The sequence below is a fragment of the Bombus huntii genome, unplaced genomic scaffold, assembly GCF_024542735.1.
Source record: "Bombus huntii isolate Logan2020A unplaced genomic scaffold, iyBomHunt1.1 ctg00000098.1, whole genome shotgun sequence".
NCBI lineage: Eukaryota > Metazoa > Arthropoda > Insecta > Hymenoptera > Apidae > Bombus > Bombus huntii.
Genome location: NW_026099353.1, coordinates 57,877 through 75,270, shown reverse-complemented (window position 1 = coordinate 75,270; position 17,394 = coordinate 57,877).

Here is a 17,394-nt window from a genome sequence, read left to right as displayed (position 1 = left end):
GTTGAATTCGTTCGATTAATTCCTAGCAGTATCTATAAACAGTGAACTTAAGGCCCCATACACAACTGCATACGCTAGGTTGTAAGAAATAATAGCTATATAAGTATGTAGCGGCGCATGAGTTAGAGAACGATGCAAATCGAGAGCGACTCATATTATTGTTTTGCCTCGTGACACTTACACAGTCTTGACGTACATGTAACGTCAACAAATATCTCCAACAGACTCAGGAAACCTGAACAGCCTTGCACACGACACCGACTCCCAAAACAAAGGAATATGAATTCGGCACATAGGCATAAGATAAACGAACATCTAGAAGGGCTGTGTCTTGATCGAGTCTTTCAGTCTTTCGGTAACGGTCAAATCGCACACTTGTAATCCTATTATAAAATAAAGGTACCTCGAACTCTGGTTCAAGAACCCAACATTTTTTTATTATTATTTTCCCATTATTTTTACGTGACATTTTGGCGATCCTGCCAGGATCCATTCGCTTCAGTGTAAACGAAGTTACGATTTCGGTCTACGGACATTATTGAAGATCGAAGGATTCGAACTACTTGTGTTATGAACTTTGCTGTCAATAATTTACCACGGTGGACCAAATTAACGGGGCCACTGTCAGCATAGAACAAATCAACAGAACGAGTTTGACACTCAAACGCATTTGAACGCGCCACAGAGGAAAACACCGCAAGGGAACCTCATTCTACGAACTTACGTATCAAGGTGAGAAAAGTCGGAATTCTTTTAAACAATATAGAACGCGAAAAGTTAGTTTCTCTAGTAACTCTAGCGAAGAGACAATATGAACAAGAAAGACACAAAAGCCGAGACAAGTTTACCCTCTACAAGTGGAGTTCAAAATAAAACGGGAACACTCGATTCCTCTACCAGAGCAATTTTAGACTTAATACAGAGACAGAACGAAGAATTTCGACAACAATTTAACGAAATAAAGAATGCTTTAAAATTAGCGAACGAAGAAAATAGAAAACGCGCTAACGAAATGGAAATATTAAGTAGAAACCTCTCTCGTGTTAAACTACCACAAATAAACGTAAAATCAACTGAATTCGGTTCTATGATGACTGACGATGACGATAATATATCAGTATTAAAACACGATACTAATCCACCTCCACCTATGCCACAAAAGCCACCAACATATGTCCAACCATCCAATTCAACAGCTGGAAACTCTGGAAATCTAAAAGCTGTTTAGTATCTCCGATACTAAACGGAGAAAACGATATAAGTGTAGAAGATTTTATTCGTGAAATAAAAGAAATGAGAATGATGTGTAGCGAACAAACGTTATTATTAAAAATGATCAAAATAGAGAAAATTGTAGGAAAAGCCGCAATGACAATCCGCAATATCCATATTAACGAATTCGAAACTCTGTACGAAGGATTAAGACGTAACGTAGCTACTCAAGCATCAGTAAGAGAACACCAAGATCAGTTAAGAGTGATAAAGCAAGGAATAACCGAAAGCGTGCAAAATTATAACATTAGATTTCGACGTGTTTTCAACAAACTTCAATACAGCATTACCAATGAATATAAAGACGAACTAACTCGATGAGCGATGAACGATCGACTATACATGGTTTCTGTGATTGACTATGTAAGAGGCCTTCGTTCAGAAATAGGACACGTGCTATTGGCTAATCCCCCCGCCCCCAAACATCATCGATGCAGAAAAAAAGGCAATGGACGTGGAAAAATACTTTCGCGAAGACAACGCTCGCAGACGGATGACACGACAAACAACCACTCCACCATCTTATCGTAACCAGACGTCTCGTCCAGTAGGTAACCGCTTCACGATTACAAGTAACATGAATAACAAAACTCCACCCACACAAAACATTCTACCAAGAATGAATAATTTTACAAAGCTTGAAAATCGACCATTAAACGAAAGGCCACAAACGAAATGTTTCAAATGCGATCGATTGGGACACCTTGCCAATCAATGCCAAAATTTTCGAATACCGCCTCAAACAAAAGCCCCTCCAGGAATAAACCACATTCAAGAACAATCAGAATTAACAATGCTACCTCAGGAAGATTATCCACAATACGACTACAATTACCAGGACGACGAGGATTGCGATTTTTCGTTGACTCGGGAGCAGGAATCAACTTGCTTAAACGAGGATGCTACCCAGGAAGGACAATAATACCAGACACATAGAAATTCTCCATGGAACATTCCAAATACGAATCCAATTCCAAAATTAAACTAAATTTATTCAACAAAGAGATAGAATTTTCCTTAGTAGATGATAATTTCCCTATCATAGAAGACGGCATATTAGGCTTACCCGGTTTAAATCAATATCGATTCGAACTCTCCAATAAAACATTAAAATTAGATAATAATACTCTTCTGCTGCAGCAAGAACCACCCCTCGCATCGGGAGAAATCGTTCAAAAAATTGTATACTTCGACGGAAAGCCAACGCCAGTATGCTTTATCAATGGTGGTAAGTTTTCAGTCCAAATTTCTAACATTATTGAAAATATAAACACTGTAGATCAAATCTAAAAATTCAAATCTTTGATTCGACTATCGCACATAGAAAAACCTCTTAGAGAACCTATGTAGTATTTTCGTCTGTACCTACTTAAATTATATTTATCTTATTTTCCTTTAAGCATTCGTGAACGTAGTGGTAATGAACTTCAATGTGTTTAGAATTTTTTGTGAAATTTCCGTACTTTGCTATACTTATCACTCCAGAGTTATCGTCATAAATTTTTACAGGGTTATTGTCTAGATTTACATTGAAGACCTTCATAATTTCTCTAATAGACATTAATTCACTCACCGCTTCCGATAGAGCTACATACTCTGCATACGTCCAGGCTTTTGTCACACACCTTTGTTTTTTAGATTTCCAACCGATTACATTTCCATACAATTTAATTACATATCCAGAAGTAGATTTTCTATCTAAATGATCTCCTGCCCAATCAGCGTCCACATAACAATCTATCGTTTCACACTTTTCATTCCTTTTCTAATGTAACCTTAAATCTTTAATATTAAATATTTCAATATTTCGGTACAAATATTTCAATATTCGCAAAGCATATTTAAAATGTGTCTCGCTACAACAATCTTGAAATCTACTTAAGATAATTCACACTATAACTTATATTGGGTCTGGTATTTGTACTAATATACAGCAATGCGCCAATTAAATTCTTGTATCCAATGTCATTTCTATTTATCTCAGCGTTTTCAATTTTTAAATTTGTTTCCGTTGGTGTACAGTACAATTTGCTGTTTTGTAATTTATATTTGTTCGCTAATGATTCAATGTATTTCGTTTGGCTTAGTTTCATTTCATTTTTTATATAATCATACTCTATATTTATTCCAAAATATTCTTTTACTTCACTTAAATCTTTCATTTTAAATTTATCAGGTAATAGCTTCTTTACATTTTGTATCCTTTTTTTGTTTTTACTACAGATTAACAAATCGTCTACATATATTAGCAAATAAACAACATTTTCCCCCTCTCCATGAGTATATAGGCACAACTCTATGTTATTCTTCTTAAAATCCAATGTCGTCACATACCTATCAAAACACTCATACCAATCCCTCGGACTTTCTTTTAACCCATAAAGCGCTTTCGATAATTTACAAACTCTATTCGTTCCGTCCGCATATCCCTTTGGTTGATTTACATATACCTCCGAGGTTACTTCACCATTTAAAAAGGCAGTTTCTACATCCATTTGCTCAATTATTACTCCATTTTGACAACAATATGATAGCAATATCTTAAAGGTCTGATTACTCGCCACTGGAGAATATATGTCATCGGCTACGTTTCTTTGTTGAAATCCCCTTACCACTAATCTAGCCTTATACCTGTCCTCTGATTTTTTCGTGTAAACCCATTTTACATCTAATACTTCTTTGCCTTTTACCCTTTCTACCAATTTCCAAGTTTTATTCTTATAGAGACATTCTATTTCCTTATCCATAGCCTGTTTCCAAACTTCACTATTTTCACAACAAATCGCCTCCTCAAATGTGCAAAAGATATCTACTCTACAATAATTTGCGTGAATCTCACTACTGTTTTCCTTTTCTGGATACCTTACTGGAGTTTTCTTATTACGTGTAGATCTCCTAGGAATCTTTACGCTTTCAGAACTATTATCATTTTCATCTTCTCTACTTTCTAACTCTTCCTTATTCATGCTGTCCAATAAATAATTATCTTTACTATCATCGCTAACTGCATCGAATGAATTCTCCTCAAAACCGATACATTTTTTGTCTGTTTCTACGACCTCTACATGTCGCTACTGTTATTTTTACACCTAATAGGACTCTCTAACCTACTTCACTATATCCTAACAGAATTCCCATATCTGCCTTCTTATCCCATTTGGAAACTCTTTTTTGTTCTGGCCTTCTTACAAAAACTTTACTTCCATATAGATGTAGATTTTTAACACTTGGTTTTCTCCCGAAGAATATTTCAAAAGGTGTCTTTCTTTCTATAGTATTCGCTAATATTCGATTTTTCAAGTATGCCGCTGTACAAACTATTTCCGGCCAGTACCTTTTATGTACTTTCGCTTCCGCTAACAAGCAACGCGCCATGTCCATCACTGTTCTATTATACCTTTCCGCTGTCCCGTTTAATTCATGTACGTATGTTGGGCAATTATTTATTCTTATACCTTTATCCCTAGCAAATTTATAAATTCGATTATTTAAATATTCTTTACCATTATCGCATCTTAATATTTTTAACCTCTTGCCCGTTAAATTTTCGGCTTCATTTACGAACTGTACGAAAGAATCAAAGACCTCATCTTTTGATTTTATACAATAGATCCTAGCTATTTTACTATAATCATCGATAAATGAAATGAAATATTTTTCTCCATTGAATCCGGTAGTCTTAAAGGGACCACATACGTCCGTATGAATAATTTCCATTATTTCCCTAGCCTTAGTTCGATTATTTTTGAAAGGTAAGTTATGCATTTTGCTTTCTATACACACCCTACATTTCAAAAGTTCCTTTTCAAATTCATTCGGTATGCCAGTCACTAGCTGCTCTTTACCCAAAATCTCTAAATATTTAAAATTTACGTGTCCTAGCATCCTATGCCATCTTTCCTTTTTACTCATACCACTACGTTCGGCGCTGTTTACTAAGTGCTTCTTCCCTTTCAATATACTTTTTATTCTATATGTCCCATTCTCTTTGAACTGAGCTGTAAGTATATTATCCTCATCTATTACTTTCGCAATATTTCCTTTGGAAATAACCGTATTCTTATCGTCTGCTGGTTTACCTAAACTAATCAAATTTGCGGACATTTCTTTCGCGTAAAATACTTTCCTCATATTTATTTTATTTTGTTTTCCGAATGCTTCAAAATAACTTATAACATTCCCAACTTTTGTCGCTTTTATCGGTCTATTATCGCCTAAATATATATTTACCGGTTCTTTTAGGTCGATAGATTTATCGAAATAATTTATATTATTAATTATGTGATCGGTACAACCGCTATCTAATAGCCACACTATTTCGTTCTTACTTATTTCATTCGTCTCACTGCTGTTTGCTGCGTGCGCCGTTGCTGTCCATATGCCTGCTCTTGAGTTTCCATGCTCGCCCGTGCCGGTTCTTGATTGATGATGAAAGTTTCCACGTCCTCTGCTCGTATTGCCTTTGTTCTCTCTTCCTCTGTTTCGACCAGGTGTTGGCCCATGCCAATAGCCGTTACTGCTTCCCGCTTGGACGCCATTTTGACACTCTCTCGCAAAGTGTCCTAATCTTCCACATCTGAAGCATCCTTCCTTTTTTGCAGAAAAGGCGTTGGTTTGCCTTTCTCCTCGATTGGATTTATTTTTCTTCTCTGCTATCTCTATTTTATTTTTTACATACGCTACCGTTTGATCCTCTTCTTTCAATGCGTCTATTATGTCCGCTATGTAGCTGTATTCTTCGGGTAACGTATTCAGCATGTAATTCAGCTTTTCCCTCTCACTTACTTGTGCGTCCGCACTTTTTAATTCATTTATTAATTTTTCGAAATCGTTAAAGAATGATGCTGAATCACTGTAGTTCTCCAGTCTTATGTTTTCCAATCTCCTTCTGCATACGATCTGCAGTGCCGTCGACTCTTTCAAGTACATTTCATCGAACCTTTTTATTATATCATACGCCGTTTTTCCTTCCCTAACATACTCCAATTGTCTGTTCGATATTGCACTATAAATTATATTTATCGCCTTCAAATCCTTTTTGTCCCAGTCTTCATCGTCTCTTTCGTTCTTCATTCTAGTTGTAACAACCTCGCATTCCTTATATTTGAGAAACATCGTGATTCTTTGCTTCCACATTCCATAATCCTCACCATCGAATATAGGTATCATGATTTCCGATCTCTCCATTTTAATTGATTCTTCTTTTTTTTTCTTTTCTTACTCAAGCGTTCCTACGTGCTCGAAGTATATTTTTTTTCTCTGAAAGTTTTTTTTTCTTTACTGAAAACTCACTCGCAAGATCGTAACCACGCACTAAATATCTTGCAAAACTAGTAACCACGCTCTGCTACCATGTTAAGGAAATTCGAGGATTTGGGAATACAAATAATTGACTATATTTCCCACACAACAGTTATACATCTATATTACTCTCTGAAGAACGTCTTGCACGCACGCTGGTCGCCAACCGACTATCCTAGATTCTTCTAACATCTGGCAACAGTCTTTTGTCTCCACTAAGACCTTGACGCCCTCTAACCCTTACACACACACTCTCATGTACAGTGTAAATGTATCACTTCCCTAACAAATAAGTATGTTATTTCGTTACCACTTATCTCGTTCATCTCGCTGCTGTGTGCTGCGTGCGCTGTTGCCATCCATATGCCTGCTCCTGAGTTGCCATATTCGCTCGTGCCGGCTGCTGATTGACGATGGAAGTTTCCACGCCCCCTGTTCGTATTGCCTTTGTTTCCTCTTCCTCTGCTGCGACCACGTGTTGACCCACGCCGATAACTGTTACTGCTTCCCGCTTGGACGCCATTTTGACACTCTCATGCAAAATATCCCACTCTTCCACATTTGAAGCATCCTTCCTTTTTTGCAGCAAAGGCATTAGTTTTCATTTCTCCTCGATTAGACTTATCTTTCTTTTCCGCTATTTCTATTTTATTCTTCACGCACGCTACCGTTTGTTTCTCTTCTTTCACTGCATCTATTATATCCGCTATGTAGCTATACTCTTCGGGTAACGTATTGTTTTCGCACGTTCGCTGGGAGACGCGATCTCGAAGAAGCGCGCCAACGGGAGTCGTAAATTCCCGTTACGATTTGCTAATCGACGCCGCGAATCGCTCGATCCCTTATTTCGTTTAGGATAATAAGGGTAGTTAAATGAAGGATAACGCTGTTGCTAACAGGTTATTATATATTTTCACAAACCAACAACTTCGGTGTAACACAAAATGAATATTTGTTATGAGATGACTACGAATGAGTGCGACCTGAGTCTCTAGACGGATTATCGCGTATACTGATGGATTTGTCGACTCATTGTATTCGAATTGCTGACCGCTTGACGAGATGCTTGATTGAGACTGACTGATCTTCGGGTGTAAACCCGGTCGAAGGATGTTGACTGTTCGAAGGATGTAAAGTCAGTGATGTTCGGAGACGATGCTGTGGCGGAGGAAAGCTAAGGATGGGTGTGTCTAGCGCACGGGACCATCGGATTTGTTGGTGACGATTTTGACTAAGGGAGTGAGGGAAATAGTCTTCGTTGTTAATTGGTTAAACGAAGGGTCTTAACCGCCCTCGAGAGAAAGTGGTTCGTGGGAGGAAAGTTGCATCATACGTGAGAAAAACCAACTTTCCCTTGTCAAGCCGTAGTAGACAAAGGTCTTTAGAAATGCTTTGGAAACAGACGTTTGTTCAGTTTGAAGGACCTCGACTAGGAAATTCCTAAGATTTATGGAAGATACTTGAGACTATTGAGGGTACGCAGTGAGTATCCGAAGACATCTGGTTGCCATCTTGCCCGCGGTGTGTGGCCTGGGCTAGGTAGAGTTACGCGACGTAACACGTATTTATCATGTAATTCAGCTTTTCCCTCTCACTCACTTTTGCGCCTGCACCTTTTAATTCATTTATTAATTTTTCAAGATCGCTAAAAAACGATGCTGAATCACTGTATTTATCAAGACTTATCTTCTCCAATCTCCTTCTGCACACGATCTAGTGCCGTCGATTCTTTCAAGTACACTTCGTCGAACTTTTTCATTATTTCATACGCTGTTTTTTCTTCCCTAATATATTCTAATTGTCTATTTGAGAAGGCACTGTAAATTATATTTATCGCCTTCAGATCCTTTTTATCCCAGTCTGGATTGTCTGTTTCAGTCTTCACTCTAGTTATAACAATATCACATTCTTTATATCTCAGAAACATTGTTATTCTTTTCTTCCACATACCGTAACCCTCACCATCGAATATCGATAGCATAATTTCCGATCTCTCCATTTTAATTGATTTCCTATTCTTTACTCAAGCGTTCCTACGTGCTTGAAGTATTTTTTCTTTTATTTTATATTCTTTGAACGTTTCTTCCCTTACTAAACTCGCAAGACTAAAAACCACGCACTAAATAGCTTGCAAAACTAGTAACCACGCTCTGCTACCATGTTAAGGTATAGAGAGGATTCGAAAATACAAATAGTTTACTTTATTTCGCACACAACAGCTATACATATATATATTACACTCTGAAGACTTCGATAACCTTCTTGCACGCACGCTTGTTGTCAACCACCTCCTCTAGATTCTCCTAACAGCCTCCAATCGTCTTTTGTCTCTACTGAGACCTGGACGCCCTCTGACGCTTACACACACATTCACGTGTACAGTGTAAATGTATCATCTACGTAACAAGATCATCAACGTAAAATCCTACCGTCCTCCCGAACATCATAAAACCGAAATAAATAAACAGATGACTGAAATGTTAAACAAAGAGATTATAGAACCCTCCGACTCTCCCTATAACTCTCCTGTCTGGGTCGTTCCAAAGAAAATCGACGCATCAGGGAAACAAAAGTGGCGAGTAGTGATTGACTTTAGGAAGTTAAACGAACTAACAGACCAAGACGCGTATCCACTACCTGACATTAACGATATACTATCACAGCTAGGAAATAAGAAATATTTCTCCTCTTTAGACTTATCCTCAGGGTTCCATCAAATACCCATGGACGAGAATTCAAAGAAATACACTACATTTAGCACACCATAAGAACACTTCCACTATAATAGAATGCCATTCGGGCTCAAGAACGCACCTGCTACCTTTCAAAGAATGATGGATACCACGTTAAGAGGTTTGATTAACAATCATTGTTTCGTTTATCTCGATGATATCATTATATTCGGGCAATCGATGGAAGAACATACTAAAAACTTAGTCATTATATTCCAAAGACTCGGGAAAGTAGGTCTAAGAATACAACCAGATAAATGTGAATTCTTAAAGCCCGAATTAGAATATCTAGGACATGTAGTGACAGCAGATGGAGTAAAACCTAACCCTAAAAAGATAGAAGCAGTAAAGAATTTCAAACTACCAAAAAATCCTACAGATGTAAAATCATTCCTTGGGCTAGCTGGATACTATAGAAAATTTATTAGAAACTTCTCTAAAATTGCCAAACCTCAATCTATTTTTAAAGAAGGACATTTAGTATTAATTCATAACGATCATAAAGAACACAAGATAGATACTGAATGGCCAGGGCCATACACCATTGAAAAAGTGAAAAACCCCTTATTATGAAATAATAGTAAATCACTCGATTAGGAAAATACATGGTAACCGTATTAAACCTTACTTTCCAGGACGATCTTCACCTTCTTCATAGTTAGCTAAGCTAAACGTTATACCCCTTAATGGTAGTTCTATATATCAAGAAAAATTAGCTCATGCATACTTATATAGCGAATCCGTAAACGTAATTATAGGTTTAGACATTAAGGATATATATGCAAAACTCAGCGAAATTAAAAGATTTAGACTAATGTTAACAGAACATTTTAAAAGTGAATGCCCGTATTCCAATGAAATGATTACACGCGCTCGCAAAAGAAATTTAGACAATGTAATCATGCATATTAAATTTATGACACACACTTGTTACCGAAGAGGCTCATTGAATTTTGTTGGATCCATTTCTAGAAGTCTATTTGTAACTCTGGATAACGATAATTTAGAATTAATGAATAAAAATATAGATAAATTTTTTGATGAAAACAATAACTTAAAAACCAATATAACTTACAAAACAAATTTCAAAACTATAGCTTTACCCTTAACTGACAGTCTAGAAGAAATCCTAACAAAAATTGAAAACGCTCCAAAAATCATTAATAATGTATAATCGTATAGAATGCACCTCAATCAAATTTCCAACGAAGTAAACTCTCTTAATTATGAACATAGAATTAGAAGTCTTAAGAAATAGGAACTAAGTGTCTTATAAATTATTAGTTATATTGATCTAGCATTACTAGGAACATATGTATATTTAACAAAATAGGATTATTCGATATTATAAGCAAATGCCTACCTTCCAAATTATGTATTCGCGTATTATGTTGTAAAACCAAAGAAAAAAAAAGACACAGGTATAAGCAATATCTCTAGACCAATAGAGCGCACCTTTAAACACATATTCCACACCTGAAATACAACCATTACGAGAATTACCTGAAGACACCAATTCAGTCATCCTCGAAGCAAGGCATGTAAGATTCCAAAAGGGCATACAAAAGGAGGCACTACACCGAAAATAAGAGTCTGGAGGACCAGCCGCACTCTAACACTGGGGGAATGTAACGTCAACAAATATGTCCAACCGACTCAGGAAACCTGAACCGCCTTGCACACGACACCGACTCCCAAAATAAAGGATTATGAATTCGGCACGTAGGCATAAGATAAACGAACATCTAGAAGGGCTGGTTCTTGATCGAGGCTTCAGTCTTTCGGTAACAGTTTAATCGCACACTTGTAATCCTATTATAGAATAGAGGTATCTCGAACTCTGGTTCAAGAACCCAACATTTTTTTATTATTATTTTCCCATTACTTTTACGTGACAAGCAAAGCGTAACGATAAACAAACTCCGGGCAAAACAATGTTGCCGCTACGTGCAATCGTCAACCGAGGTTGAATTTAAAGTTTTCGATACTCCCCCGAGTATAAATAAAAGAACACGATCGTTAAGACAGTTAGTATCGAACATTCTTATAGCGAATTAATATCGAACGAACGTAAGCATTACCTTGTATACACATATCGAGCAACACTAAGCGAACGACGACTAATTCTGTACTGCAAATAATTTTAAATACATTTGACTACACTAAGTATCAACTCGTCTGGTCATTAATCAACAACGCGTTTAATCGTCCTCCACATACATGTTGTATAAGCTACTATGTGTATATTTATTTATGTTTCCCATAGTACAGACGTATTCCTTATTTTATTGTAGCTGTGTAATTTCAGTAGTCTTGCATAAAGGACATCTGTTTTGTTGCAATTGTATCAGCTATTAATTGTAATACTTGAAGCGTTTGTATCTAATCGTCATGCATCTGTGGTGGCACTCGACCATGGAACTTTCCAACGGCTTCGCGACACAAAGCGCTATACCTTCAAAGCGTAAGGCCGACACGCCTAATGTACCATTGATATCCCTACAGTTCTTTCGCCGAATATTCGGAAGAATGCATACGCGGCAACCGTTGCGGACATCTAATAAACGCGTGCGTAGTGGAGATATCGAGGGGCAACAAAGAAAAGAATCCATTTGGTTTCGAATCAAAGATTCATTCTGCCCCGAGCTGCGGAGTGCGAAAGGTTAAGCGTCATAGCGAAGCAAACACAATTAGAGATACGTGATTATTGACTCTTGATAGTTAATCGTTAATCGTTAATCGTTGTTCATCGTTAATCGTTAATTGTTTTTGATCGTTCATCGTTAATCGTTAATTGTTGTTGACAGTTAATCGTTAGTCGTTAATTGTTGATCATAAATTGTTGACTGTTGATTGTTAATAATTTAATTAACTTTTTTGTTGAACATCAAGAGTATTTCTTGTGGGCACCTTCACCCACTATCCACCTCACATCGTTATTCTACATACGGAAGGCAAGATTGATATCAAGTTCGAAGGACAGACCGCAGAAGTCTGGTCTCTGCTATTACCACGAGACCTTTCGAGACCGCGCAAGGAAGTGCCGGGCCCCTTGCAACTGGACCCAGTGAAACGAGACCAGCCGTCCGTAAACGCGGCATGTGGCGATGGCTTTAGTATCCCATCGCATTTTCGTGACGGACAGGGCACCAAGGATCTCTTTTCTTGTGAACACCGGTGTCAATATAAACGTATACTCGTGCAACAAACTACGCGGATCCGCGAACAAAGATACGTACGAGCTGTTCGCGGCGAATCGAGTGGTCGAAGCAAACCGAAAACGCCTTTCGCGAGTCAAAACGCATCGTCTCTGACGCCACAATGTTAGTGTCACGACCGGCATACTTCAAATCCGATGGACTGACGATGGAGATAAAGATGTGGCGGCACTCGGCGACAATCGGCGGCAATATCGCTGAAGTGTCTAATGAACCATCAACATCCCAACGGTCCTTCCGCCGAAGGTTCTAGAAGAAAGAGCACGTGGCAACGGTCGCGGACGCCTAGCAAATGCAAATGCATGGTGGGGATGTTGAGGGATGACAAAAGAAAGTAATCGGATTCGATCGAAAGTCAAATCATAAGAGCTTCAGTCTTGGAAAGTCACGCCTAGAGTTTGGAAGTGGATTGTAAAGTGAATTGTTGTTAGAAAAAAAATAAAGTTTCTTTTTTTTATTTACACCTCAAATTTCTTTTTTTATTTTGTTATTTTACGTGACATTAGCGCATTCGGTATCGGCAACAGCGCGTGAACGACAAATGGCAGCCGCTAGGATTCGTTACAAAATCTTTGTCTCCCGTGCGATTAATTCTGTATTTAGAATAATTTTAAATATATTTGACAATATCAAGTATCAACTCGTCACGTCATTATTTAAATCATCCACCACAAATCCAAAAACAGAATAAGGAAAACAGAGAAACGAACAAATAGAAAATTAAGTTGCTAACATGTTTTTCTATAATAATATTTTAACATCAATATTGTAATACGCAATGTGTTACGCCGCCTAAAACATCTGCACGCCAGCCCGCGCGACCGGACAACAACCGACCTGCGTAACGTCACTTCGACCCTCAATAAACCTAAGGACCCACCATAACTTTCACTTCCCTGTATTGTTTCGCCATGTGTCTTCAATCCGTTTGTCTTGAAGAATTTCTAAAGCTTAAAAATATTCTCGAAACACAGTCGGTTTTTAGAGAGGTCCTTGGGTTTATTAGTCGCACTTAAAACACGGAGAAAGCGGGTATGCACCCATTAGGAAAATCCGAATAGCCCTGTAATAAAACAAGCTAGGTTTTTCTCACGCACACAGTCATCTATCCACCACGATGGTAGGAGACTCGATACTCATCCCTTCGAGCAGTAGTGCAGGTCATGACCAATCGACACCGCGCTTCGTGGCCCTCACTTTTTCTAACGAAAGTGGGAACAACGAATCCGCGTTCTTTAGGCACAGGGGCACACCCACACCGAACTTTTCTTCCGTATTAGAAAAAGAGCGACAGACAGTCTAAAAACTAACGCCTAACGCGGCAGTCTACACATAGCGCGAGAGTCGCATACTTCACGCAAATCTTTTGTCGGTTCTCGGTGTTGTCGAACACACATCTTCTCTCCTAAATATATTATAGTGCTAAGTCCATTAATACATTAATTTCCATTATAAGAGCCCTGCTCTAGCGTACATATCTATCGCATCTTCATGCGACAAGTTGTTAACTATTTATTTCTCTACGTCAGTGTAATCTAAGTGTTGGAAATATATAATTTATAATTCTGTGAATCACAGTGTTATACAAACTCAATCACCCCTATTATCTCAACGGAAATCAGGGGATCGATCAATTCGTGGTGTCGATTGTTATAATCGTAACGGGGATTTACGACCCCCGTTGACGTCTCTCCTCGCGATTACGTCTCCCCGCAATTGGTCGAAATTTACACAATGTGAAAATGAAAAAATTGGAAGCAACCGAACTACGGATGAAACTAAATCACTTCGCTGCTTGTAAAGATAACTTTTAGTGTTATAAACATAAGTCAAGTAGCAAAGAGCATAAATTGAATTTACCCAAACTCTTCTTGAAATCTGACAAAATGATTCTTTATTTTGTCAAAAAAATCTTTACGTATTTTCCATTCCCATTCGTCGCTTTTTTCAGTGGCGTGTTTATCGCTACGTCGAAACTCCGTCGGGTAGCAGTTAATTTCATTTAAAGTAGAAAACTATTCAGAAACGTGTATACGTTACACAGCAACAAACCAGTCGCCCTGTTATTACCTCGTTCTCAACAGTTCAAATTTCAGGGACAACCGACTACTTAGTATCGACCCAGTACGTCATATTTACTCGCCAAAAGAATTGTAAACGAAAATTGTAACCAGACGTGCCGTTAGTAACTACCATTTTTCGCGAAACTTCTTTTTCATTTGGCGGAAATTTAAACAAACCCCGAAACATCGTGGCGTTTTGCAACTGTCTTTAATCCTTTAAGATAAAAAAGATTGACGCAAAATTTTGACGGGATGAAATTTCACGATATATTCAGGTGAAACGATGCGAAATTAGAGCGAAGCTTATAATGGGAATATAGTTTGCTTGTCTGTTGTCATAAAATGAGATATGCAGAATATATTAAAAAATAGAGTATATGTAATACGAAACTTTATATTATTCATGTTATTATGGACAAAATATCACAATATGTTCATATATTTAAATCTCCTCCGAAAAAGATTATTGTATGTAGAACACAGTTTAACTGTATTTTGAATTCTTGTTTATCAGATCACAATTGATAAGTTGATATTAGGATGATTATCCTCATTTGAAACAATTTTGTGACTGTTACTTGTCAATATACTTTATATCTTATGTACATTTTAAATATAGTACGCAAACTCGAAGTTGCAAGGAACATTAATAAAAACTCAATATTTCAATAACGCCTTTCATGATTATAATTAAATATTTTTTCAAAATGTCGTATCAGTGTTACATCTAGCACCCCCTCCCCCACACACAAAAGTTTACCAATTTATAATATATGTACTAGTAGATTGACAAGTTACGATTTACAGGTTATATAGAATTCTATTTTATGATTTTATAATTTTTCGTTAAATACAATAATCAAATAACTTGCAAATAGTAAAATTTCATTTGTTTTATCGTCAAACTTGTGCAAGGGAACATATTAATGCTGGTAACTTTAGTGACTTGCAAAATTTCAATAGTGCAAGACAGGCCAGATATTCAATTGCAATTGGTTGCTATCCATATTTTCATCGGTCTTACAATAACCTTATGTTATCAATTATGAATTAAAAAGTTAATGAAATCACAACTCACCCAAGGCCAATGGGTATGACTTCTTTTCGAAGATCGATTGAAATCTCGAGTTTGTTGTTTGAGACATTCAGTTACCACAAGACAAAAACACCACTCCATTACAGCCGACGTAAACAAAACATGACAGATTCTTCCAATTCTCGGACAACAAACATAGGCATACATACTGTTTTAAAGTCACAGTCTGTCGTTGAACTTTCGCCAAGTAACTTGATACGCACATATACACGTCCCTCGAAATCAGTTTTCGACGAAAATACATACGTGACATGTTATGTTGCAACCGAACGTGAATTTCTCGCGGGAAATAGCCTGATATCGTTTATTTATGCGTCTCTCAAATACGAATTTTACTATACACTTCGTTTAAGACACGCCATTTTGCAAAACGATTATCGAAAGATTACTGCTTACATCGAGATCGAGAATAGATTCGCAGGAAGCTGGATGCCGCGATTTCTTCCCGCGCTTTACTTTCTTCCGAAGTTGTGATTGGTTGATTTCCTGCTGCCATATTCGATTTCGCCGAGAATCGTGAACACGTACGCTGGAAGCAATGCGGGGTAATTATTTAATTTATTTCATAATATTATTTAACATATATCGTGAAAAGTTCTGAATATTCGGATTCTTCTGTTATCGTTTCATCGTATGTTAGCATTATCAGCTCTCGATATCGAATTGGCAAACAGAATTTTTCTCATACAAAGTAAGTCACATTAAGTATATGTATATGTATAGTCGAAGCAATGCAATTAAAAATTTTTCCATTTTAATTGCTATTATTTATCACAGACATTTTACCGAGCATTCATTTTATAAATCTTATACATACATATATATATATATATATATATATATATATATATATCGGGTTTACATTAGAATTAGGGTTAGGGGCGTGAAACGAATCTTCGTTTGGGTTACACGTTGTCGTTATGCAATGGAGAAGACATTGACTAGTGCAAATACGATTATTATAGAACCGGACAAGTAACCGCGGTAGTTAGGTGCTCGAGATACTAATGACAATGATCCTAGGTTCAATAACGAATCCGCGGTCAACGGGATGACAACAGAACGTACTCACAAAGTCTAAGTCTGAGAATAATCACTGATCGCGAAGGCGTTACTCTTGGATCGATGAGATCGCGAGCGAGAAAGCCTTTCCCGTCCCGATGATGCCACACAGGAAAACTATAACGGGGTGTGTCTAAGGATACGAGATCATCGGATTCGTCGAGAAAAGCCTTCGTTCAGAAAGTGTTGCTGCTAATTGGTTAATCTCCATATCGGTGGTTAGAAAAGGATGCTAGCCGCCCTCGAGGGAAAGTTGCTAGTGGGAGACGCCGCTCGTTGAAAAATATGTCTTCCCTATCTTCCCGTAGTTGGGACAAAGACTGTTTGTCTGTTTGAAGGACTTTAGTTAACTAAACCTTAAGATTTATAACGGGCCCTCGGGCTAGCCGAACATGTACTGCGGAGACGCATCGACATCTGGCAATCATCTTACTCGAAGAATAGGGTCTGCACGTGGCGAGCCACGGGACAGAAACCGTTGGAATGTTTACTGTCGCGTGTCGCCACAAATATTTCTTTTAAGGAGAGCTATAGAATTACTTCATACCTTTGTTAGGCAAAGCGTTCATCCCGTGACCGCGGCTACGTTCGGCGACTGACTGTCGCCTCGAACCCAAGCTCATTATCACAATTCTCGAATAATTACAATC